Source organism: Choristoneura fumiferana, chromosome 6 (genome assembly GCF_025370935.1).
Source record: "Choristoneura fumiferana chromosome 6, NRCan_CFum_1, whole genome shotgun sequence".
In the NCBI taxonomy this organism is placed as follows: Eukaryota; Metazoa; Arthropoda; class Insecta; order Lepidoptera; family Tortricidae; genus Choristoneura; species Choristoneura fumiferana.
Genome location: NC_133477.1, coordinates 20,601,144 through 20,628,673, shown reverse-complemented (window position 1 = coordinate 20,628,673; position 27,530 = coordinate 20,601,144). Strand labels below are relative to the sequence as shown.

The window sequence follows — 27,530 nt, the reverse complement described above, 5'->3', positions numbered from 1 at the left end:
CCGGATCGGCCATAGATAAACTATAAGTAGGTACTCGTCAAAGAACCGGAGTCAATAAAGGAGTCGGATTCAATAAGCGGATTCGGTACCGCCACCGGAGCTGGATTTAGTGAGTCGGATCACTTCGCGGAGTCGAGATTACCCATGTCTAGATCCAAACACTATGCTGAGCTGGGACCGCTTCGCGATTTCGCATATTGTTGTTTTTTATTTTTTCTTTAATGTATTTTTATTATATTTTGTGCGAAAGCGAATAAATATTTCTATTCTATTCTATTCTATTCTAAACGCAGCAGGGCTACTACGAAACTCGAAACTCGAAGTTCGTGTCGTGCGATCCTTTGACACTTACACTATTTAATACGAGAGCGAGAGGGACCGCACGACACGAAACTTCGAGTTTGGAGTTTCGTAGTAGCTCTGCAGAGCAGTTCAATTTAGGCACCTAAACTGAATCGTCGAAATTGGTACACGACGTTTATTTCTCAGAGCTGAGTCTCAATGGTTTACAAGTGAATGAAAGACCGATATTGTCTCTGGTCCAAAACTGAAACGCTAAGTCGCGAAAGGGATGCCGCTATATGCAAACCAAATATTGTATACTAAAACCTCTTTATTTTAGAAAACCATATAACTCTATGTCATTCAGTGTTCATAGCAACCGTTGTGTTGATTACAATTAGGTAAAATGTTTACGCTGTCACTAATCCAAGACCAGTATACACACTGTCATCTATGAATCCAAGAGTATCTTTTCTCACTGAAAAATTAGTTTTATCAATGAGGAGTTAAGAAGCACCATGTCGTACCTATGAAAAATTATAAAACTTGAATAAAAGTTTAAAAGTTCTTGAAATTTAAAAATATTCCAAGTAAAACATTGTACGACCAGATGGCCTAGTGGTTAGAGAACCTGACTACGAAGCTTGAGGTCCCGGGTTCGATTCCCGTGTCGGGGCAGATATTTGTATGAAAAATACGAATGTTTGTTCTCGGGTCCTGGGTGTTTACTATGTATTTAAGTATGTATCTATCTATATAATTATATTTATCCGTTGCTTAGTACCCATAACACAAGCTTTGCTAAGCTTACTTTGGGACTAGGTCAATTGGTGTGAATTGTCCCGTGATATTTATTTATTTATTTATTTATTTATTATTTAAAACACTTAAAATTCCAAAAGAATTGTCAGAATGAGTAACTTATACTGAATCGCTAAATTTGACACTGAAGCGATTCAATTCCCACTCAAGTTAAGCGTCATGGTACGAAAACCGCTTGAAGTGGTGAATGAAAATGTCTGTATCGCTGTCGCTGAACCGTGCTTGAACTGAATCGCAAACAAAAGTAACGTCGTGGTACGAAACGAAATAGCGATGCAGTTCAGTTTAGAGCCTGAATCGTATTAAGAGAGCGTGGTAGACTCCCTGTACATTATCCAATTACGACATTTATGCTTTCCCAAAAAAATACACTTTCTACTATTTCATACATTAGTGTATAGATGTAACTGCGTTTTCGTGGTTTAAAACAAAATATTCAAATGCTGTAACCCACCAAAACTTCTTTGCTGACTACTTTAGAGAAGATTTTTACCAAGAGAATGATAGCCTAGCCAAATAGGTATACATCAATTCCCAAAGAATGGTTTTTTAGGCCAAAAGGATCATGAGTTATGATTTTTTAGTAAATTTTAAGTTTTTTGGCTCTGGTGTAAGCTTTACACATTTTGGGTTACAGCACTTACAGCGTTTATGCTTTCCACCGTCAATATTCTAAATTATAAATGGATGATAACCCTTTCGAACCTAGCTGATATGGTCGTGTGGGGTCAATAGGGCAAAGAATAGAATAGATAGCACTAACCGTAAAAAAACCGCCATGACGTCAGTTCTCTTTATATTTTGTCGCCATAACGGATCATAGCCAAATGGACGTAGTTATGCAAACAGGAACCAACCCACAACTCCCCCCAAAATTAAAATAAGTAGGTACTCTATCGAGTTGTTTATAGAATGTGCATTTTACTAACTTGTTGCATACTTGTCTAAGCTTTAACAACTTTACAAAATCGTGTATGTATTTTCATGTTTGTGTTTTTTGGTTTTCTTTTATTTTTGTTGTTCAGTCTTATTTGGGCCAATTTACTTTTTTACCCACACTAATCTGTCCGCGACATTTTTCAAACAATTGTAGATTTTTGTAAGTAAGTAAACATGTTTTTTCTGTAATTTAATAGATGGTGTACATGAACACACGTATACCTACTGCAGCATTACAACGCTGCATGAGTGTTTTAATGCTATGTAGTTGATTTTTGGTTTGAATATTGAAAAACAAATTCTGTGTTTTGATTGTTCTTTTGGCGTTTTTGTTTCGGGGTCATTCCTTGAACATTTGTTGCTGAGTGCGGAGCTTACATCGCTGGCTGTATTGAAGTGATTTTTTTATTATATATAATATCCAGCTGGGAGACGAGCTGTCGGTAGGCCTCCAACAAGATGGAGCGACGACTTGGTTATGATCGCGGGATCGCGGTAGATGCGGAAAGCACAAGACCGGTCTGAGTGGAGAGCCTTGGGGGAGGCCTATGTCCAGCAGTGGACGTCTTTCGGCTGACATGATGAATAATATCCAGTGATCAGTCTTGGTTTTTGTGCTATATTACCAGTGCCTTTGTGGAGTCGTTGTGTTGAAGTGCCGCTAGTTGGTGCCACAACCTTTTACCTTCAAATATTCGCCGTACCTATTTCCTGCTCGCCCGTGCTAAAGAGCACTTTATCAGTATTGGGCATCTGGATCACAACAAGTGAGAGAGGGCGTAATCTCGCCCGATCAAATGATATGTGGGCAGAATGCCCAAATATTATACTACTCTGGCTTTCTCACAAAATTGAAACTACTGGTCCACCTATCCGGCAACGCTATTACCCACTGTCTCCGGTAAAGCTAAAGATCCTCAATGAAAGGATCGATAAGATGTTGGAAATGGGTGTTATTCTTCCTTCACGGTCACCTTGGGCTAGCTCGGTTGTCATGGTCACAAAAAAAGATGGTTCAGTACGTTTCTGTGTGGACAGTAGGAAACTCAACAACGTTACAGTTCGGGATTCGTATCCTTTACCTCGAATTCAGGATATTCTCGACAATTTACCCGGTGCTAAGTATAATGACCTCACTTGATTTTAGAAGCGCTTTTGGCAGATTCCTCTCGCTGATAAGTCTAGTTGTGAAAAGACCGCTTTTATTGTGCCCCAACGTGGTTTGTTTGAGTTAGTTCGAATGCCTTTTTGTTTGACGAACGCTGCGTCCGAGATGCAGAGGTTGACGGACATGATTGTTAACTTTGAATACAGAGTCAGAGGATTTCGTGTTTGGGTACATTGATGATCTGATCTTGGTATCACGTGACTTTGATAGTCATCTGCGGTTGCTACGTAGTTCGTGATAGGCTCAAGGAAGCTGGGCTAACTGTAAAATTAAAAAAATGTGAATTGCTCAGATATTTGGGATATGTTGTCACCGTACCTAATATTTGTATGTGTGTTTGTCCGTTTTCATTGTATCTCCTGAACTTTTCCTCGGGTGTTTTATGCTAATATTTGTTGTCGTTGTCGTTGGTTCATTCGCTATTCTGTGTTGCTGACCGTACCTAATTTTGGTATGTATGTCTGTCTGTTTTCGTTCGTATCGCATAAACGATGTTTTTCACTTTGAGCATTGTTTATATTTGATGTCGTATTTCTTTATGTCTATAATATGGGATTATTTATTTAGTATTCCCACTAAGCACAAACCTTACCGAAACATCGCTGCAATGTTGATCTAGCTCACAATATCAACGTTGCCAACGAACCTTGCCAGAAAGTTGCCAAAACATACATTATCAAGGAGTTTGAATGCCACATATGCAATGTTGCCGCATCTTGCAGCAACCTTGCAAATAAAACGTTACAAAATAAATGTTGCCTAAAAGTGCCATATCAAACTTACTGTAAGTTATTTTTATAACGTTATTGTAACTTTGCATGCTTAACAATTTGAAAGTTGCAAACGCAATCTTACTGCAATGTTTCAAGCGTAACGTTATAATAGAAACGTTTTTGTAACGTTTCACATCATAGTTACCTTAATATATATGTGCAACTTTGCTACAAGGTTAGTTTTACTACATTACTTCTGTTAAGTTGTCTAAAGCTTTAAAATGAAACATTTTAAACGTTACAACGGTAAAGTTCCTGCAGCTTACAATTCTGTCGTTAAATCAACGTTGCCAAGGAAACTTCCAAGTAAGCTACCACAACTTAAAATTGTAACGTTTTTGAACATTACTTGAGCAATGTTTTTGCAAAGTAGCGTGACAAATGTACCTATAAGTTACTTGCGCAATATTGTTGTAACTTTGCATGTTAAATATTTTGAAAGTTCCAACCGCAATCATGCAGCAACCTTTGAAATATAATGTTATATTTAAAAGTTACAGTAACCTACCGCCAAATGGTTAGTTAAATTTACATATGCAACTTTGCTGCAAAGTTAGTTTTGTTACATTATTCATGTTAAGTTGCCCTAAGCTTTAAATTGCAACCTTTTAAAACGTTACAACGATGATGTTCCTGCAACGCGAAACTCTGGCGTTTAATGTACGGTGCCAAAAAAACTTCCACGTAAGCTATCATAACTTAAAATTGTAACGTTTTCGAACATTACTTGAGCAATGTTTTTGCAATGTAGCGTGACAAATGTACCTATAAGTTACTTGCGCAATATTGTTGTAACTTTGCATGTTAAATATTTTGAAAGTTCCAACCGCAATCATGCAGCAACCTTTGAAATATAATGTTATATTTAAAAGTTACAGTAACCTACCGCCAAATGGTTAGTGAAATTTACATATGCAACTTTGCTGCAAAGTTAGTTTTGTTACATTATTCATGTTAAGTTGCCCTAAGCTTTAAATTGCAACCTTTTAAAACGTTACAACGATGATGTTCCTGCAACGCTAAATTCTGGCGTTTAATGTACGGTGCCAAAAAAACTTCCACGTAAGCTACCACAACTTAAAATTGTAACGTTTTCGAACATTACTTGAGCAATGTTTTTGCAATGTAGCGTGACAAATGTACCTATAAGTTACTTGCGCAATATTGTTGTAACTTTGCATGTTAAATATTTTGAAAGTTCCAACCGCAATCATGCAGCAACCTTTGAAATATAATGTTATATTTAAAAGTTACAGTAACCTACCGCCAAATGGTTAGTGAAATTTACATATGCAACTTTGCTGCAAAGTTAGTTTTGTTACATTATTCATGTTAAGTTGCCCTAAGCTTTAAATTGAAACATTTAAAAACATTATAACGATGATGTTCCTGCAACGTTAAATTCTGGCGTTTAATGTACGTTGTCAAAAAAACTTCCACGTAAGCTACCGCAGCTTGATTTTTTATTTTTTCAGACATGCATGACTTGTGCATTGTTACAGAAAAGTAGCGTGATTAATGTACCTATAAGTTACTTGTGTAATATTGTTGTAACATTGCTCGTTTAATATTTTGAAACTTACAACCGCAATCATACAGCAACGTTTTAAATACTTACCTGTTTTAAAAAAATCATTTCACAACCTGTTTTAAAAAACCTTTTTTTTTTAAAACCTGTTTTAAAAAAAACATTTTACAACCACCCGACACTCAGGTCTTGACATACTGAACAGAAAGGTTGAATACGCTATTTTTCTCTAAGGCCATTTTAAACCTACTCAACAATGAATAAGGTTGAAAATTCTACATATACATGAAATGTACTTCTAAACTTTTTCGTAAGTAACTGGTTGGCGATTTCGGGAACAAAAAGCAGGACAAAAGTATTGTATAGATACAATTGCTATTGTATGTACCTAGGTCAAAGTCAAAGAACATAGTCACTAAACTCGGCCGTCTAGACAGAGCAACGATGAGGTGCGCTGCGTACAACCAATCGAGGTTGTTACAAATGAAATCTACGTAGGTACTTACCTACATATTTTATTTTAACTTGTTAGCCTTAAAACTTAAGAGTTCCACTATCCAGCTCCTGGCTCTATCATTAAACCCTCGTTACTAAGCGTAACGTACCTACCTACCTAAGCGGCATGGGACTTGTCAAAAAAAGAATCTAATGAGCCCAAAGTCGAAGGTTTAGTAAGTACTAGTAAGTAGCCGTTGAAGAGTTCCACTATCCAGCTCCTGGCTCCATCATCAGATCAGCTCGATGGTACCATATTATTGCGTTGTCATCAGAACTACGCATAACTGCAAAGTTTCAAATCGATACGACAATACGGTATTTGACAACTCCTGAATTTGCCATAAGTAGGTATCTTTAATATTATTATGAAAATATAGATGTATATACAGTGTTTAGCGAAGAGAACTTATATCGGTTGAAAATTGGATTTATAGTGTTTTTTTGAAAAATCAATATACCTGTCCTTCTCAAACGCTTTCCTCTATGCAATAAGTATGGCGCTACTGGCGTGTGACGTCACATGCCAGTATGTCTTTCTCTGTCTAATCTTGAATTTCAAAGCTTTATAACTTTGTTATTTGTTAAGGTATAGCTTAATATTTTTTTCTCTATTCGATAACAGGCATTGTGTAGTTTTAATTTATACTTAAAATATATACAAAATAGTCAAATACCGTATTAGAAGTAGGTTAAAATTTACTTGCAAGATTTGATTACAATACCTAGTACCTACATGTAGTTAGTTATATTACAAACTATTACAAAGTAATGTACTTAGGTAGTTAAACTCCTTCTACACGGTCGGGACCAACCGCCGACCATCGCGTCCTTGGTCGGGTCAACCAATTTTTGCATTCGTTCTACACGGTCGGTGGTACCACGGATAGGGTTGCCAACTTTTTTTTACAAGTAATAGTATAGTAGTAATTGTAGGTCTGAGAAGAGAAATAAACAGTATTTTAGAATAACTTAACCATAAAAATTTCATTTTTAAAACAAGCTTTTTTTTGCTGACTGTCTGTACTTTTTGTTGACTGTACTTGCATTGTCACTCAAACTACATTATAATTGCATACCTACCAAATTTCAAGTCGATGCTATTAACCGTTGAAGAGTTCCATCCTGCGGAGACGATCCTGGCTGGACTACCAGGATGCCACTACTAAATTATTGTATTGTCACGTGATTTACATAAGTATGCCAAATTTGAAGTCAATCCGACTACTGGAAGTTCTTCGAATTTAACTTGCAAGATTTGACTACAGACAGACACAACGGGACAGGTGAAACTAAAACTAAATAAATGCTTATAAAAATACAAACATTGGAACATAGAACCTCCTCCTTTTTTGAAGTCGGTTAAAAAATGGACAGTATTTTCTTCTTTTAATGTTTTAAGGATAAATATATGGGTACTTCTCGCACAAGTTATCAATTTAGTATCATTTTTAAAAGCCTCATAAATCTCGTCAGAATCAAAACTAAAACTAAGATAAATTAACAGATACGTTCTGAAACACCGCTATTGTAACTATGCGGCACTGACTTAGTGTGATGCTGAAAACAGTATTTTGCATGCTTTAGTTCAACAGTAAAAAGTATTTTAATAGTGAAAAACAGTTTATTACTGTTTTTAACAGTATAGTTGGCAACCCTAACCACGGACACAGCCCAAGGCCTGTCGCGAGGGATGCGCTCGCGCGCGACCCCAAGGCCATTGACATCAACCAAATATCGGTCGGGTCAACCGATTCCTACACTGTCCGTCCATTTTTAAATTAACCCGACCAAGGACACGATATGATCGGCGGTTGGTCCCTAGTAACAAGTTACAACAGGTGAAGCTAATAAGAGCGTGTTTAAAAGTATATCTATCTATACCTAGTGCCATCCACGAGGACGCATGATTTTTGTCAAAATTAGACATTAATGACATTGTAATAAGAACCACGGCACGCGTCATCGTGAATGAATCTACCTATACCATTTGTGTTTGCAATCTATAATCTCTAGGTAGGTACAATCTATAGAGAGGCGGCGGAGAGGAGTACGTTACAATCTTTAAGACTTCGGTTTTAGTGCGTATAATAATGACGAAATCTATAATAATTTCTTAAAGACAAGCGGTAGCTACGTAGGTATTCGCAATTTTTCGCGGCTTTGTAGGCGCGAAGCGCGGCGCTGGATGTTAAATTATTATAGATTAACCGTTAGTTTCGGTTTCGGTTACGGATATTGTATTTTTAAGGAAGTAAAAGTAAAATACAAATAGGAATAAATAGAATACAATAAAAAATTACAAAAAAAAACAAATAAGACCTATAGGTACCTACAAACTATAAGGCTTAAACACCTAAGTACTCGTATAATTTTGTATTTTTATTGTATTTTGCACAATAAAGAGTTTGCTTTCTAATAGGAATGTAGATGACTTGACTTTAATTTTATTGTATTAGTTAATATACAATAGATGCAGAAGTCGCCGGCTGTTCTGTCGGCTCGGCAGGGCAAAAAAAAACCTGTCACAACATGTCGCATTTTGACTCCGCCCCTATCCGAAACTATCAGAAACTTTTATACTTATCGGATTCGGTTACGGCTACGGATAGTTTTTTATTTCGGATATCCGATAGTTTCGGTTACGGATACGGAGCTTCATAACATCCCAGAGACCCTACTAACTACGAAGTGCATAATTCGAACTTCATTTCGTGCCGTTCCGCTCACGCTAATATGATTTGACACGAGAGTGAGAGGGACGATACGATACGAACTTCGATTTTCGAATTTCGGAGTAGCGCCCCTGATCTATATTATACATACAATGTAGGTAGGTACCTACTCAATCTATAGCGAGCGTGGCGCGACACTCGTGTCACACAAACAGCTGTGTGCGCGTGCTGTCGGTCGGTCATCCACGTACGCGTGATTTTAATTATATAATACGTATTGTAATAAAATCCAAAAACTATTAAGTACTTACTTAATATATCTAGACACAGCCTGTCAAGCCAAGTTCGAGCTAACAGAACTGGCGAGCAGCACCGTGTGTAATTTTGATTTATTCTGTGATCCAATATATATATATATATATACCCCAATGCACCTTATTAAAAAACAGTCAAGTGCGAGTTGGACTCGAGCACCGAGGGTTCCGTACAATTTTTACCATTTTTTTTTATTACCATTGCTCTAACGAAAAGTAATAGTTAAACTGTACTGAAGGACAAACTTAACTTTACCGTTGGAAAACTGTTGTCCTGATGCATCACCACCATAGGTCGCAGTTAGTATATCAATCAAGTACAAATAAGTTTATAATCGCAAAAAGTATTTTTTTGTGATGTAGTTACCTAACTACAAATTAACGGTTTTCAAACTTTTTTTATTGGTTGTGCTATAAGAGCTAACATTATAATCATACCAAATTAAAGTTTCTAACCCGTTATTGATTTCTACGTGTCGATATTGTAGGTTGATCAGGTTTTAAAAGCCTAACAAAAGCCGTACGGGCGGGCCGGACGCAGTCAGTCAAATTTGGCCAGCCCGCGGCCGGACAAGAGATAAAAGAGATTAAAAATCCTGAACAGTGTCCGGCTTTATAGTCCGATACGGGAACATGGAAATAACTCTGTAAACTAACAAAACATAAGTCAGTTTTTTTGTACTCGTAATCTGTTAGAGTTAATTAATTGAGTACTAAATGAGCATCTCTAGTCTAATGGTTTTTTTCTCGATCGATCGATTGTTTTTTGGACGTACCTAATATCTCCGAATTTCGAATTCGAATTCGATCTGGCAAGTTGGCAAAACCGGGGGCGTCGCGTCGCCGGGTGATACTTTTGTGGCACAGCACTATGCAAGACTACCAAGCTACGCCCCGCACTATTGCCTGCGGGGGGGAATGAAGGAAGGGCGGAGAGGTGCCGGCGCTCACGCTCACGCCGAGGCCGCGCGCCGCCAGTTGCCGAGTCCTCGTCCGCGCGGAACGCACGCTGCTCTCACTGTCTGCTCGCAACTATCAACTCTCGTGCCCGCTCGCTATCAACTAACTCCATCCATAAATCCGTTTCTAATCTTGCAACTAAATTACTAACCGCTGTACATTTCTTTATCAAAATTTCTCTGTAATGTAACGCACTTTAACAGTTTTCATTCCGACTCGCTACCTACTTCTATATATACTCCCGGCCCGGATATTACCGGGTTGGAAATACCGACCCTGTTTTTCGTGTACACGCCCATAGAAGCTCCTGTCAGTTTCTAAGGGCGTAAACACAAAAAACAGGGCCGGTATTTCCATGTCGGTGTTATCCGGGCCGGGAAAGAGTGTCACTCGCGTCCGCGTGCGTCGTCGCCCGCCGAGCCCAGCAAGGCTACTACGAAACTCGTAACTCGAAGTTCGTGTCGTGCGGTCCCTCTCGCTCTCGTATCAAACAGTGTAAGTGTCAGAGGGACCGCACGACACGAACTTCGAGTTTCGAGTTTCGGAGTAGCCCTGCAGGCCAAGCCAGCCAGCAGCCATTTTGATTTGTTTACCGACCGTGTGGCGTGTTTGCGTGCGTGCGTGTGGCGTACGCCTGCCTAATATTTTTACAATAAAGAAGTGTTATGAAAAGAAGATCAAAATAATGGAGAAACCAGAAAAAGATGTAAGTTAAATTATTACTAAATGCTTATTACTAACGACATCGACATGGCTTTGTGCCTGCCTAGTTGAATTGAAAATAGTATTTTGAACATGCAAGCTATAGATTTGACAATAGATCATATATTCCCATGCTACAGTTATGTTCTGTTGTTTATTTTATAAGCATGTTTTATTTTGGTGTTTTAGTTGTATCGATCAATCATGTACCGGCAAGTTCAGTCTAATTTGAATTAAACATTCTAAACTCAAAATGCACCTTTTTCACTATAACTGCTATTTTAAAAGCACCTCGAGATAGCATATAAAACTACAGGGATTGCTTTTTTACGATAAATGACGATAAAATAGCTGTTTTAGCAAAACAAAAGTTCATTTTGAGGTAAGAATGTGATTGGCGCGCGAGACCAATCATTTATCTAAGTTTTAGTAGTTCTGAATAAACAAGTCACAGAAAAAAAAAGTGACGAAATACTAACAAAATGGCTGAAGTTCAAAAATTATATTTCGCTAGGTTGTGTAAGGAAATCATATTACCTAGTTTGCGTCTCACTCTTGTGTTGATACAAGCTTTTATTTTTAATTTATTTTTAACCTAAGTACTTCAATTAAGTAAATTCAGGTTTTTTTATGTAATAAATAGGAGGGGACAAACGAGCGGACAGTTCACCTGATGTTAATTGATTACCGTCGCCCATAGACATCCGCAGCACCATCAGGATATCAGACGCGTTGCCGGCCTTAGGTGTGTATGAAAGTAGTTATTTTATGAAACTGCTGCGGTTATTAACATGTTGGCTGCCATGAGCATCAACAGTGGCACCAGTGGAATCAAAATATTGTAAAGTTAAAATTAAATGCAACCACATAAATAAATAATTTCATCTCAATATTCATTTCACCTACACAGATATTTGGTTAAAACTGTTTTGTAGTAGAGAAGTTCATATTACCTACAGTGCTAATACTTCAGGTTTTAACAACATTTGGATACTATTAATCTCATAATTTGCGTAGCTATATACTATTTATAAATATTTTTGATATGCACATAGAAATATTGACAATAAATAACTGCAGAAGGTAACAGGTAGTTTGATCATGTGATTAAAATAGAAGACAGAATGATGCAGTTAGATGTCTTAATTGATGATGTGGTCAAACCATTTATAATTAATATGGATGAGTATGAACTAAATTGTTCGGAAATTGAATCTTTTATGTTGTTTTCAGAAGCCGTATTCTGTTATTATATTCTCATATGAGAATAATGAATATGTAAGCGTCTGTCCAAGAAACTGGTTAAATGAAGACAAAAAGACATGTCTTTGGGCAAATAAAATTTTTTTTAGAGTAAAGCCATAAATCAACAACACCAACAACACCACCAGAAGCTGATTGGATAACTTATTGACATTCGCATAATAGGACATTGTAAGTATGAGACTACATGAATTTACATGTAATTCACTACAAAATAAAATGTAATATCAATAAATTCAAGGAAAATTAGTGTGAATCACAAAATCTTTTGTTTCTTTTCAGCTCCAAAACGTGCAGTCACTCACCGTTTTATGCTACAGTTAATATATGCTGCTGTTTTCCGAAGTAAGTGATTTTTAAAAATTGATGTTGGGTATTTATTTATTTTATGGGTTTTTAGAAGGCACACTGTATTATGCTAATAAGGTAACTTGACTGTAGCAGGTTTCCAAACTGAAATTGTTTTTTTAAAAGCTTTTATATAACTTGTAATGTACATACAGCCGAGTTCATAAACTTGTAAGCAAAAATTTTATCAAAAATATCTGAACTCGACTATATGTACATATGTTGTCTGGGTGTGGAATCTTGGAAGCTTAATTTGACCCACTTCCAGTAATCGGATTGACTTGAAATTTAGCATACATATGTAAATCTGGTGACAATACAATAATCTGGCAGTGACATCCTGGTGGTCCGGCCAGGATTGTCTCCGCATCACGGAACTCTTCAACGGTTAATGGCAACAACTTCAAACTTGGTATAGATATGTAGATTGGATGACAACGCAAGTACAGTCAACAGAAAGTACAATAAGCAAAAAAAGCTAGTATAAAAATGTTTTTTTTATGATTAGGTTACTTTACTTTACTCTTATTTATCTAGTGGTTAAGGAGAAGGCACATCATAAATTGTGATTCATAATGCATGTGTTAATTAACAATTTTAGGTAGGTGTTCTGATATGTAACCTTGATAATTTGGTTTGATTGCAACATATTTTTAGTGATCTTTTTTATAGTAGGTACATTGTCTTAAGGGCGGTAAATAAGGAATAACGAACGAGAGTATGAGTCGATGTTCGTAATTCTAGTACCGCCCGTGCGACATACAATGTTTTTCATCACATTTGCGAGTAAAATTGTATATTTGTAAAAGAAAAACTAATTTTAAAAATTGCCGAAACCGCTAGCTGCACTCTTGGCAGCGCTCTGCAGCATGTGCATGGCGTGCGTGAGCAGCGCGCGCACGGAGCAGCAGCACATCATGCAGGAAAAAACTCATTTACCGACCTTGGGCTTCATGACATGAAAATTAGTACGGGCAATGATTCATTTCATTTACCGACCACGGGTTTCATGAAAAGCACATTAAGGTCGTGGGTTTTATTTGGGGGGCTGCAACCAAGGTAGCCTGCATGTTACGACACTGGTTACGAGCAAGTGTGATGAAAAATATTTTTTATTTATTTATGTTATTCTAGTGATCTTAATTGTACATGCATGTGCACATTACTGGTGCCGTTAATAATGTGTTCTTAAGGTAAGAAAATGTTTTTTTTTCTCAAACATGCTCGGAAATATTCGCATTACTTCGAAAAAATAAACCGCGAAGTTTAAATACTGTTATAAACCGCTGAACCGAATTAGATGAAATTTGGTATGGAGATAGTTTGAGATCCTGGAAAGGGCATAGGATAGTTTTTATCCCGGAAAATTGCATAGCCGCGGCAGACGGAATTTTGATGTTTAATTTCCCGACAATGTTTGAGAAAAGCATTAAATACCTAAGCGTGAAAAGAGATTGCCAGCCTCGTATCCCTTTATCTACTTGGCCGACAATCCCTACTTTCCCGGCCTCTGCAATAATGTACTATTTTTGGTTGTTAGCTAACTTGAAGGAAGCATTTGCTGTGGAAAAACCTAGGCAGACGGCGTCATCTTCGTCAGACAAAAGAAAAATTACCAAAAACAAAAAGTATCGATCACCTCCATCACTCCCTATGAAACCAATTGAAGAGGAATTGAACGAAATACATGCGGGTAATGCTATTTTCAATAATTTGGTAACAAAGTGGTTGATATTAATAAACCAGAACTTATGGCGTTACATTAAAGCACTAACAATTATTCGTTTTTTTTTTTTAGATACAGTGACATCTGAAAGCAGTATGGAGTGTGGAAGACCTGACACTAAATGACATCAGTAAGGATGAAGACAGTGACATGGAAAATAAGATATGATCTGGAAATAGCACAACTGATGGCGTAATTCAGGATAAGAAAAAAATAGTCCGTGAAAATAACATAATCGAACCTGGTCAAAATCTCTGTAAACTGTTATAAATTCTGCAAATTTTTTCGTTGTTATTGTGGATTGTGTGAATCATTCATCATTTTTTTTTTTTACTTTGTAGCTACCTACAGAATGTTTCTTGAGTCAGCAATATTATAAACGTTCCGATTCTTGCAGAATGTTCTTTACCTCTGCCTCTTTAGGTATTTTATGGGAAGACGTTTTTGTTTTTAACAAAATAGGAAAGTTTTCTATTGTATTTAAATTACTATATGAAAAATAGCAAAGCTAATCTCACCAACATTCATTATAATTGCGTAAGATTGTATGTATGTTTGTTTGTTACCTACCATTTCGTCTTAATCGTTGAACCGATTTAGGTGAAATTCGGTATACAGATGGTACAAGATAGGACATAGAATCCTAGTTTTTATCCCGGAAAATGGCATAGTTCCTGCGGGATAGCAATAAACGGATTCTACGTGAACGGAGTCGCGGGCAACAGTTAGTTACTGAATAATTGAAACCAATATTGATGTTTTCGATATTTTAATTAGAATTAAGTTTAGACCGTATACTAAAAAAATTGCAATTTATTAAATGACTTCCTAAAGCGTGCATTATAAAGAACCTATTTTCCTTCTGTCCATTCCTATATTGAACAGACTGTATGTAATACACACATGTTTTACTTATGATTCAGACAATTCAAAATAACAACGGAAAAATTTGCAGAATTTATAACATAGTTTACAGAGATTTTGTCCAGGTTCGATTCCCGGTTATGTATGAGATTTAAATCAAAAAATTGAATGTCATTTTTATTTAGGGGCTGTTTCACCATCCCTTGATTAGTGTTAACTGACAGTTAAATATGATGCCATCTACGTCTATTCGAACAAAACAAATAGAGACGGCATCATATTTAACCGTCAGATAACACTAATCAATGGATGGTGAAACAGCCCCTTAATCTAAAATGAAAGCCATGGTTCCTAAGGACAGGTTTCGCTATATCTCATAGTTTCTGATTTCTCCCAACTGACCCATTTGGATTGATCATCTGTATAGTCTACTGGTCTATACTATAGACCATGTTATGTGTTCATATCTTCACAATTAACTCAAGTTGATAAACCAATTTTGTCAGAGCAATTAAGTAATTGGGCTGTTTCATATTGTATAATTCATTGACGTTTTAGTGGTAGTCTCTAGTCATAGTCATAATTTCTATTGCATACCTTGTAATTTTCTCTCTGTGTATGTGTTTTTCTGTAACGCTTACTATTTCTGGTGTACAATAAAGTCTTTGTATTGTATTGTATAATACTTATGGACATGTTTGAGCAGTCAGTCCCTCAGTCATGGTACTGTTTTAAGAGATAATATATAGAAAATGCAAATGAGACGTTCGCACAACATGCTGGGCTATCTGAATCGCAGTGTGCATTTAGTATCACAAATCCCTTATACCTGTTGCAGCTCACAAGCCTGCTTGGCCTTTGGTTGTTTATATGTAATTTAATTATTGTGTTGTGGGTTTTGAAGTGTTAAATAAACATGCACGTTAACGAAGTGGTTGCCTGTCGACGCTTTATTTTCGAATAGATTATTATATTGACATAATAATAATTTGCTTGCTTGATTTTGTTGTTTTGCATTGTGCTATAAGAATATTAATCAGCCCTCGTCTTTGCTCAACTCATAATTCTTTTGCCAAGGAATAACTGTATTTTGTATAAAATTACCCCTGTACCCTGTGTACTCAGTTAAGCTGTTAAACTTAAGAATATACTTACTTTAGTGACAGTAAAGCCCACAACCATATCGGGATATTTTTGCTTAATTGTTAATAGTAAATCGTAAATTTTGTAATAAAAATAAGTATCTAATCTATCTTTTGTTTTTATTTATAAAGAAATTGAATGTTATTTGGTAATTATTGTTGTTTGTTATTAATTCCTAATAACTATTTTTAATTCTTGTTACTTTTGTAGCTATGTCGAAACTAGTTTAAAATGTTGCTGCTGATAGTTTGTAATTTCAGATGTTATGTCCAGTGCAGAAAGTTGCACGTGTACAATTACTGTTAAGTTTGAGATGATTAGTGCACGTGTAAAATTACTGTAACTTTCATGTAAAATCATGTAAAATGGTTGAAATGTTAACTGTTGTTTAAATTTAATAGTTGAATAATTTTGTAATGTGCAGACCTATACAATTACCTACCAATTTTAGAATCGCAAGTCAAGCGATTCTTAAATTGGTTGGCACTTTGTATATGTCAGGACATTGCAAAATTATTCAGCTAATAACTTTTAGCAGCAGTTAACGTTTCAACGTCAAGTTTCATTGTCATTTTATACGAAAATTACAGTAATTGTACACGTGCAACCTAGTGCACTAATCATCTCAAACTTACAGTAATTGTACATTTGCAACCTTTCTGCACTGAACATCTGAAGCTTGCAGTAACTTTCACGTGCAACATTCTGCAGTATTTACCTGAAACTTACAACAATAATACCAAAGTAACTTTCTGTAGGATCCTTTAGTAACGTTAAGTAACATTTATTTGAATCTTACAAATAACATAGAACTGGAACGTTTAAGGATGTTTCAAAATAATGTTACTGGCAGTACTTACCTGAAACTTACAATAATAATACCAAAGTAACTTTCTGTAAAATCCTTTAACGTTATGTAACATTCATTTGAATATTACAAATAATATGGAACTGCAAGATTTAAGGATGTTTCAAAATAATGTTACTGCAACTTCACCAAGTACCTTAAAACCAAAACTTACCAGCAACGTCGCTACACAAGTTAAAGAAATGTTCATTTTAACGTTGCAGAAACCTTTCATTACAAACATACTTGCAGCTTAACAAAGTAACTTTCGTTTAAAAGTTGCAGAAAGTTTGCCACACAACTTTACTTAAGTTCTAAATACTCCTTACTGAAACTTATATAAGCAATGTTGCGAAAAAGGCTTACAAAGTGGGTACTTTCAAGCTTTCTACAACTTTTCTGCAACATTGAGAAAAAGTTGAAAGTGAAACTTATCGTAACTTTCTCCAGAGATCTTCCTGCGAGGTTGTTTTGTGGAGTTGCAATAATCGTTCAGATAAAAGTTACTGTAACATTCTTATGGAAGTTTCAAGAACCTTCAATTTGAAACTTACTTTATGATACCTGTTATGGATATTGAAACTTCCCAAAGAAATGTTTCAAAAATACCTTAGAAAGTGGGTACTTTCAAGCTTGCAACAACGTTTCTACAACGTTGCCTGAAGGTTGAAAGTGAAACTTACTTCAACGTTCTCCATATATCTTTCTGCAAGGTACTTTCATGAAGTTACAATAATCGTTCATTTGAAAGTTACTATAACTTCTCGCTAGAAGTTCTAGGAAACTTTAATTCAAAACTTACTTTTACGTTATCTTTGAATGTTATTGCAACTTGCAAATGAAACGTTTCAAAAATACCTTAGAAAGTGGGTACTTTCAAGCTTGCAACAACGTTTCTACAACGTTGCCTGAAGGTTGAAAGTGAAACTTACTTCAACGTTCTCCATATATCTTTCTGCAAGGTACTTTCATGAAGTTACAATAATCGTTCATTTGAAAGTTACTATAACTTCTCGCTAGAAGTTCTAGGAAACTTTAATTCGAAACTTACTTTTACGTTATCTTTGAATGTTATTGCAACTTGCAAATGAACGTTTCAAAAATACCTTAGAAAGTGGGTACTTTCAAGGTTGCAACAAAATTTCTACAACATTGCAACAATGTTACAACCTTGCAAATGTAACTTGCAAGCTTCCAAATGCAACGTTCGTTAACATTTAGGCAATGTTACCTTGCTCAGTGGGTCCATATGTGTTTAGGTATAATGTTAGTTGTTAGGTCTTAGAATTAGGTTTGTTGCCTAACATTCGTTGGAGCAATTGGATTTGACCAAGTAACCTAAGTGTGTTGACTACTTTTGGGGGTCAATCATTTCGCACTTAACCTCTGCCTGAAAAATGACGCATTTCAGACTGTTGATTGAGTACGAAACGTCTTACAGCCTTATTCATAAAAAATCCTTAATTGAGGTTTGATCGGTCTGTTACTTAGCAGACTGATTAAGCTTGTTAGACGGTTGTCAAGAAGTATGATTCATAAACGCTTGCTAGCAGTCTGCTAGTTGTTGAGCTGCTGATAGACGGATTAGACGCGTTATGTTGGCCATCTTGACAAATCAAAGACAAAAAATGGCCTCATCGATAATTAAAAAAAAATGACAGCAGTGACAGCAAAATGGTGACCTGTCGTTTTGCCGAGTTTCATTACGCAGATTTTCGTTTCGCAGACAGCTGTTGGCAGATTTTTCTTTTGGCCGAGCAACGTTTGGTATAATTTCGTTACGCCTATTATTCGTTTCGCCGAGTAGTCGGTAGGAAGAATAGCGATAAGCAGATTTACGTTTAGTAGATTGTTTGTTTCGTAATTGTTTCAGTTAACCGAACAACTGTTCGTCGAGACACGATAAGCAGAGTTATCACATGGCATTCATATTGTTAAGTAGATTTAATGTTCAGTCGATTTTTGTTTCGTAATCTGCGTAGATAAAATCGGCCAAACGACAGGTAGGATTTTACTGAGTTGACTATATAAATATACTAGGTTTTATCAAAATGAAGTTAGGTGCGACGACGAGCGTTAGCGAGGAGGAGTGTTAGGTAGAATTGCGACCAACAACGCACGAGCTGAGCGAGCGAAGCGAGCGTGCCGCGGTAGCGGCCGGCAAAGTGCCAGAACCGAACTGCTAGCATCGCGACTTGGTTTGTTTAAACTTCAATATAAAATAAATACAAATGATGGTGAAAAATACGTTTATTACTTGCGTTATACGTTTGAAACTTGTGAGGGTACATAAAAAATCATAAAGAATGCGCGGTCAGCACGGCGTGTAAAAGTGCCAATAAGGCCATAGTGTAATCCACACATATTCACGGTATTGAATGCCAGTCTCCATGCGAAACGAAAAGATGCGAAAAGTTGATATGCGCTCTGAATAGTTCAACCGTTACAAAAGCGAAAGGTTGTTCGACCAAATGTGCAAAATGTGTAGTGATTAATAGGCTAAACGAATTTCTGTAAATAGTTGTTCGGCTTACTGACTCATATGCCAAGTAAATAGTCTGCTAAAGGTTGAGTTACGAAACGTTAGTCTGCGAAACAATACATCTGCGTACAAATTCATCGGCGTACCGTTACTCGGCGAAACGTTGTCTGCAAATCAATAATCTGCCTAAAAATAGTCGGCTAATCATTAGGTAACCCAGCAAAAATAGCAGGAAAAAATAAAAGCGAGATGTTTTGTTTTCCCGCCATTTCCAATCCGCATGTTTATGTTGTGCAAAAAGCCGTAATTATGTTAAACATCCTATTTTTTTTTTTCATATTTATTGTTAGTAAAGTAGTAAAGTAGCAGTAATAAGTACCTAATTTAAAAGATTTTTAAATACAAATTCCTGAAAATAAATTTTCCTGGTTTTTTTTTTAATCTTTGCGTAACTTCACCCTTCAAAAATATCTTCGGTATGGTTTTTTGCTCTTGTCAAAGTCAGCTGTTCAAACTTGTGGCGGCCATTTTGTGACTTAGCAGGGAGGTAAAGGAGGGTCTACGGTCCTCTAACTTTAGCAGAGCCTTGATCGACTGATTAGCGCTAACAGACGTTTATGAATCACGTTTTTTAGCATCGGGCCTTCAAGGAGCCTTCAAGGAGGCTCTAACTTTTTATGAATAAGGCTGTTAGTGTTTATTTCTCGGACTCGATTACTCGTTTGGACTATTTAGCTGGATTTTTTCTGCTGAACGACCAGTTTGAGGTGGCGTTCCAATTTCAATATACTTTCGAATGTTTGCTCAGCTGGTTGCGGAGAATATGAAAATAATTTATGACATATAATCATCCTTTGTACAACATGTGTGACGCAAGTTAAAATCGGTAGGCTGGAAAAAAAATATGAAAGAAAAATCATATTTATTTTTTATTTATTTAACTAAGTAAGTAGTAAAGGTGTAAGTTTAGGGGGCTGAAATTTAAAAAAATTACAAGCTGAAACTCGCTGGGGGCAGAATCACTTAAGAGTAGCTTATCCTGGCACAGCCTTTATTGAATTGAATGTTTTCCCAACTAACATTTGGCGATAGGAATAAGCTCTATAACCGCCGTTTATTAGTTCTTTTAAAATCCTATAGCTCTAGCACGACCTAAAAATTAGCGATATAGCACGCTATAACTCTCTTATAGTCCGATTTTGGCACAGACGTTATCACTTAGAGGCTCTTTAGTAGAAGGAATTAACTCCAATAGTAGTAAACAAGTGGTATAATAGTACTAGTAGCGACGCATATTACCAAAGGAGATAATAAAGAGCCACAACAGCCGTAACTTGTGCCAAGGGTGCTATGAAACCTGTAGAATGTTTTCTTATATCACTTAAAGCGTAACAAAAAATCTACAGTGGTGAAATCAAACTCTTGCGCATAAAGGAGATAATAAAGAGCCACAATAGCCTTAACTTGTGCCAAAGATTCTATGAAACCTGTAGAACGTTTTCTTATATCACTTAAAGCGCAACAAAAAAGCTACAGTGGTGAAATCAAACTCTTGCGCATAAAGGAGATAATAAAGAGCCACAATAGCCTTAACTTGTGCCAAAGGTTCTATGAAACCTGTAGAACGTTTTCTTATATCACTTAAAGCGCAACAAAAAAGCTACAGTGGTGAAAACAAACTCTTTGCGTGATAGTGTACTCTTTTGTATTCAATTTTATAGAAATATTTCTATCTGGAAATAAACATGTGTCATTAATAACAAAACACGAGTGCTGTGTGCTATAATATTGTAATGGCGACGGGAAAGACATTAAAAACGGTAAATGCGTGATTTTAATATCAATTATTTTTATGTAGATACGTGAAAAACTATTGCGGTTGTAAGTTTTCTGTTATTATATGTGGTATTTTACATCTCAATTTTCAAGCGCCTTAGAATATTTTTTTTTCGAATTGTTAATTTAACGGGTTAGGTTTTCAAATGGGAATACTAAAGTCACTAGATCTTATATTTTTGAAGACTGTATTACAGTAAATTGAACTTAGTTTCCATGACGTGTCTGGAATTTTAAGGTTATTATTTGTAAACAAAAATGGCGTTGTTATCTTTAACTCTTAATCATTTCGATATCTCTATTGCATCGATAATAAGAATATAGCAGCGATTTTAAACACTTAAAATGATTATTAACAACTTTCAATGGAGTTTAGTTCTGTATGAGTTAAAAAAGATGTATCGAAACCTAATTTCCAACTTTTAGCTTCAAGTAATCATGTTAAACAGGTTTTGGTCATATAATAGGGCCTCTTACATATGAAACATCTTAAACGGGCTTTAAGAGTAAGTAACATTCACACAAACGTTCTTAAAGAACTTGAAGCTCTTAAAGAGCTGTACTTTCAATTTCTTTTATAGCACCATAAACGCTAAAACAGCTACACAGTGTTTCAACGGGGTACACTAACTCCATTATATCACTCTCTCATTGGGAGTTATTAGAATTGCCATTATAACCTTTATGTAGCTTTAGGATTTTCCTACGGCTTATTTAACACTATAGGCGATATTTAGCACTAGAAGGTAAACATAACACTCTTACAGAGCGACAACGTTAAGACGCGTTAGTAGACACTCCAAAAGAGCACTCAGTGATAAAATCACCCTATAGCTGCAACTACAATCTATAACGTGATAACTTATAACACCACTTTACAGCTTCGAGCTATTATATTTTTCTTATTTCTATTAAATCATTTTACTATCGTCAGTTGACTAATGTATTCAATCAGCTCCATAGTGTCACCAAAAACTATTACTGTAGACCTTATAAAGCTATTATAAGACTCAAAGCTACTATTTGCTCTATATTTATAGCCAAATTGTTTGTTCGGTAGGTACCTACCCATTATAATTTGTGTTGGTATCGTTGGATAGATCTTTTAAAACCATTTGATTAGGGGTTTGCTAAGACCATTTTTCGATTCAGCGATGTGTTTGCGAAATATTCAACTTGAAAGTGCAAATTTTCAATAAAATCGAGCGGGGGACGCTCTAAAATCTAAACCGGTGAGTGGAAAAATTTGAAAAAATTCGAAATGGTAGTAAATGTATCAAACTTTCAAGGAAAAGTATAACGGCTAAGTTTGCTTGAGAATTATTAGTAGTTTTACTTTTAAACTTGCTACGGAACCCTATTTTGGGAGTGTCCGACACGCTCTTGGCCGGTTTTATAGTTTGTCACAAGATGAACTGTCATTGGGTTTTAGTCAGAAATCTTCCTCGATCCGTCAGTCAGTATTGCCAGTGATCTTATTCGAGTATTTTATCTAATAATAAATTTGTTATTGATACTTAACTTTACAATGAAATAGTCTCAATAGTGTATAAAATAATTTAATTTAATAAAACAAATATATTTTAAATCTATATACATATATCTTAATATATGTTCACATAAGATGGAACATTACAGTCCAACGGCGTTAAGGTTACAACAGTTATTCATTCTGTGACAGTAGATAAAATTTAATAAAACAATTTGTTACTTATTATTATATATTAAAACATACACCTCACCTCACCTCACCTTGTAATTTTAATAATTTGTTTTCTGTATCGCTTACTATGTCTGGTGTACAATAAAGAGTCTTTGTATTGTATTGTACACTAACATTTATTTATATTCAAAGTCAACCATTGCTTAATAATACATAATATTCAAAGATAAAGATAAAAATAATTATTTGTTAAAACACGAGTTACATAAAATACAGCTGTTCGGTTTCAAAAACAATGTCAAATAAAATTAAATTAAACTATGTCACAATTAAAAATAAAATGAAAAAAAAATCAATTTTATTTGTTATTAAATATTTATTTATTTATCAAGCGTATATACGCTTATATAATCACAAGGGCTTCTCTGGTGCATAACACCGAAGTCCGAAGCCATAATCCGTATCTTGACATGCCAGTTCTGGATCACAGCAACTTTTCTCTTCGCACTAAAAAAAAAATACATGTTCGCTGACTAAGTATAGCTACATCATCTAAGAAGTTAGTCGATATTGAAAATTGTGAAAAATTATAAAAGAAAATGGCAAAAACGGAACCCTTATAGTTTCGTCAAGTCCGTCTGTATGTCTGTCCGTCCGTATGACACAGGCATTTTACTCGAAAACTACAAGATGTACTTATATCAATAAAATTTGGAGTACAGATGTCTTGTCAAAGCCGCTATTTAGTTTTGTAGTTAAATTACAAAAATAAATATCTATAGGGGGGGCACTCCATAGGTACACGTAACAAAATTGAAAAAAAAAATCTTTTAACACACATAGTAAGGTTTCTCAAAAACTTTTTTGATTAAGTGAAGATTTCTGGAAATAATCGCTCCCAAAGTAGCAAAAATTGTGTCCCCCCCCCCCTCCTCTATCTTGTAAACCGTTTATCCAAAAAATATGGAAAGATAACGCTTAATAAATACTTTCAACGAAAATTGGTTCAACATGATCGGATATGCCGTTTTTGAGTTATTGCCGAAAAACTGCGCTTCTCAACAAAAGGACGTAATTGCTGTGAAGATACGCTCTTTTTCTCGCAATAGATTTTAAGACTGTAGCACTGTAGTAAGTTGTGTTTTAATTGTGTTATAACGCACATAATATTACTTGTTTTTTTTTCGTAATGGCTACGGAACCCTATCTTGGGCGTGTCCGATACGCTCTCGGCCGGTTTTTTTTTCAACTATGGTCGAATACGTATGCTAAGTATTTGGGGGCATCCATTCCAAGCTCACCAGCTTCGACACTTCACTTCAGACATGTCCGCTTTAATGTGGTTGAAACGGAGCGACGGATCGACGTGATTTTTGCCATAGATCATGGCCGGAGAGTGACATAGGCTAGGTACTTTTTATCTAAGAAAAATGCACGTAGTTACCGAGGGAACACCGTGTGATAACCGAGTTCCACGCGGGCGATGCCGTGGGCAAAAGTTTAATAGTTTTAAGTAGTCATCTTCTGTATGAATGTTATAGTTAGTTTATTTATATGTTGTTGTTGTGTATTCCCACTGGCTTGCTTAATGAGGGCTATCGCGTATGAATTCGCCACTAGAGCGCTAGTGTAGCGTGAGGTCTCCGAAATGTCAAATCTCATAGTTTTTAGGTGAGCTACGCGGTTTTTTTAAAATTAGAATCATTTTGTGAATATTTTGCAATATCTTTGATTTGGCAAATATGGCCGGGGCAACATGTCTGCGTTTAACAGTTTTGTCTATTCGGAAACCTTTGTCCTCCTTTTTTAGCGTACTGCTATGCAACACTGTGGCATGAATCATATTTTTATGGTACGGTTTAAGGTGTATTAAATATGATTTTAATCAAACTTTGATTTCACGCAATTAAGATTTTGAAAGCCAATAAAATTTAAGACTGTAGCACTGTAGACAAGTTGTGTTTTAATTGTGTTATAACGCACATAATATTACTTGTTTTTTTTTCGTAATGGCTACGGAACCCTATCTTGGGCGTGTCCGATACGCTCTCGGCCGGTTTTTTTTTCAACTATGGTCGAATACCTATGCTAAGTATTTGGGGGCATAACATTCAACTCACCAGCTTCGACACTTCACTTCACACATGTCCGCTTTAATGTGGTCGAAACGGAGCGACGGATCGACGTGATTTTTGCCATAGATCATGGGTGGAGAGTGACATAGATAGGTACTTGATCTAAGAAAAATGCACTTAGTTACCGAGGGAACACCGTGTGATAACGAGTTCCACGCGGGCGATGCCGTGGGCAAAAGTTTAATAGTTTTAAATAGTCATCTTCTGTGTGAATGTTATAGTTACTTTATTTATATGTTGTTGTTGTGTATTCCCACTGGCTTGCTTAATGAGGGCTATCGCGTATGAATTCGCCACTAGAGGCGCTAGTGTAGCGTGAGGTCTCCGAAATGTCAAATCTCATAGTTTTTAGGTGAGCTACGCGGTTTATTTAAAATTAGAATCATTTTGTGAATATTTTGCAATATCTGAAATTAATTATGGCAAATATGCGTTCCGGGGCAACGAATGTCTGTGTTTTGAGACAGTTTTGTCTTTCGGAAACCTTTGTCCTCCCTTTTTTCCGAACAAAACTGTGGTCTATGCAAACTGTGGCATGCTCGATATTTTTATGGTACGGTTTTAAGGTGTATTAAATATGATTTTAATCTAAACTTTGTTTTCACGCCCGTTATAACAGACTTTGAAAGCCATACTTAAAACCTCACGCAACAGTGCGCCATCTAGTGAGACAAAAAACGTTAGCCCTCATTATTACAAAATAGAACATCAAGACATACAGAATTTATGAAAGATATAAGCGATCATTGCTTCCTCTTCACCACGAAAATATCTGACCCTCCATTGCCTACCTATGTATTTAGATTTGTTGTGAATGTGTATAATCTATACCACGAAGAGAGGGCCGTTTAAGCGTGAAGAAGTAACAAACATACTCACTCACTCACAAATTTTCACATTTATAATATTAGTAGGATTATAAGTAGGGACTAGGAAGTAGGATTGTATGTAATCATACAATTCAATTCAATACAATTATTACTGTGAAGTGGTTCCATGGTGGCTCATGGATAAAAGTCCTTGAGTGTACACAGAGATAAAAATTACAAGGCAAGCAATAGGCGGCCTTGTCGCTTAAGAGCGGTCTCTTCCAGGCAACCTTTTTATGGCAATCAATTAATTAACTTAATAACAAAAAAAAAGGAAACAAATTTTGAGAAGCGTGCGATGGGTTGAGCTATTTCGCTAAATTGCTAAGAGCTAAATTGAACATAGAGTCTTGAGAGATGTGTTTTTGTTGCTGATTAAGGCCGGTGTCATTGCTAAGTAACTTCGGCTTCAAAAATTATATTTTTTTTAAACAGATTTACGCCTTAAATGACCGTACTATAATGCAGATAAGAATTCTTGTTTAACACAACGCTACCCAGTTCTGCCACGGGACAGCGACATCTAGCGTTAGATGTGATGAATGATAATGGCAATCAAAAAAACTACTGCACAATGTTGTAGACTTGTTTTAGACTATCACGGCCATTACTAATTTTACGATTTTTAAATTCGGGTTTATGTTGTCGTCTCGGTAACTGTGCCGAAATATCGAGCTTCTCTAAAATAAAGTGGTCTATCAATTTTTAAACATGTTCCTATCAAATGAATATGTCGCTGAAGTCGAACTTTCAAGTTGACAGACATGTCTATTGGCCTTATTGTTTTATGACATGCAAACGATTATCAACTTTAGGGTGGTAGACCACATATTTGACCTCACGTACAGTCACCAGCACCAATATCTGACACAACAAACGTGCATAAATATCTGATATGACTATTTCTAGGGCCGGAAGGACGTGTCAGATATTTTAGCACGCTCCGCTGTGAAAGATATTAATGCTGGTGACTGTACATACCTACACGATACAAAACCCGAATTATCATAAAACTAGACTGCGTTATTAAAAACTAAAAAGAAAAAACAATTCTGGTGTCTAGAACCCTTTTAAGTCACTTGAATTTTGAAGAAAAAAAAGACAATAAAAATGTTATTCGGCATTCAAAAAGGAAACAAGGTATGTACTTGTTGACACAATAATGATATACATAGAAAGGGACAGTCGAGACCCATTCAAGATCGCTAACAGCTCTAAAATTCTCAGAAAGTTTCATTATTTATTACGTACACGTACTATCTCACTACCTACGCTGTATGTTTTTTTCTTATTATTGGGCACGAACGGTATGGCTAGCATAGAGTCATAAAATTTGGCTCTGTTGTTTATAATGTAACGTCAAACGTCAATAGAGACCAATACCACTACCATTAGGTACCACTACCATGAGTTTACAGTGACCGTACTTACTTGATAGCGAGGGCGTAAATTATTTATAGAGGCACTGTACAATTCTCCATATAATAATTTACGCCGTCGCTATCAAGTACGGTCACTGTAAACTCATGGTAGTGGTACAAGATCTAATTTGTGGGCTGCATAGATGTAGATATAATTTCGTATCAACCGTACATACTACTACATACATTGCAAGTTAAATAAAAGATAGTAATAAGTTTTAGTAAAAAAAACATTTTTGATACAAGCTTTTTTTTGCTGACTGTACTTTTTGTTG

At 35.9% G+C, this 27,530-nt stretch overlaps 1 protein-coding gene and 2 long non-coding RNA genes across 4 annotated transcripts in view; 2 read left to right on the top strand and 1 right to left on the bottom strand.

The window, feature by feature from the left end:
• The window catches only part of LOC141429291 (uncharacterized), a 44,883-nt gene that overhangs the window by 1,830 nt on the left and 15,523 nt on the right, over positions 1 to 27,530 (top strand). The window lies entirely within an intron of this gene.
• On the top strand, positions 9,837 to 15,477 carry LOC141429288 (uncharacterized). 2 transcript variants are annotated; one of them, XR_012451511.1, is made up of 7 exons: positions 9,837 to 10,016; positions 10,507 to 10,662; positions 11,302 to 11,403; positions 11,892 to 12,092; positions 12,204 to 12,266; positions 13,810 to 13,962; positions 14,068 to 15,477. It is a non-coding gene; the product is annotated as an uncharacterized lncRNA (long non-coding RNA). The 2 variants fall into 2 exon arrangements; XR_012451512.1 differs by having other exon boundaries at positions 11,281 to 11,403.
• LOC141428752 (uncharacterized) lies at positions 22,711 to 24,427 on the bottom strand. Its single transcript, XR_012451461.1, has 2 exons — positions 23,001 to 24,427; positions 22,711 to 22,904 (listed from the first exon to the last, which is right to left on the bottom strand). It is a non-coding gene; the product is annotated as an uncharacterized lncRNA (long non-coding RNA).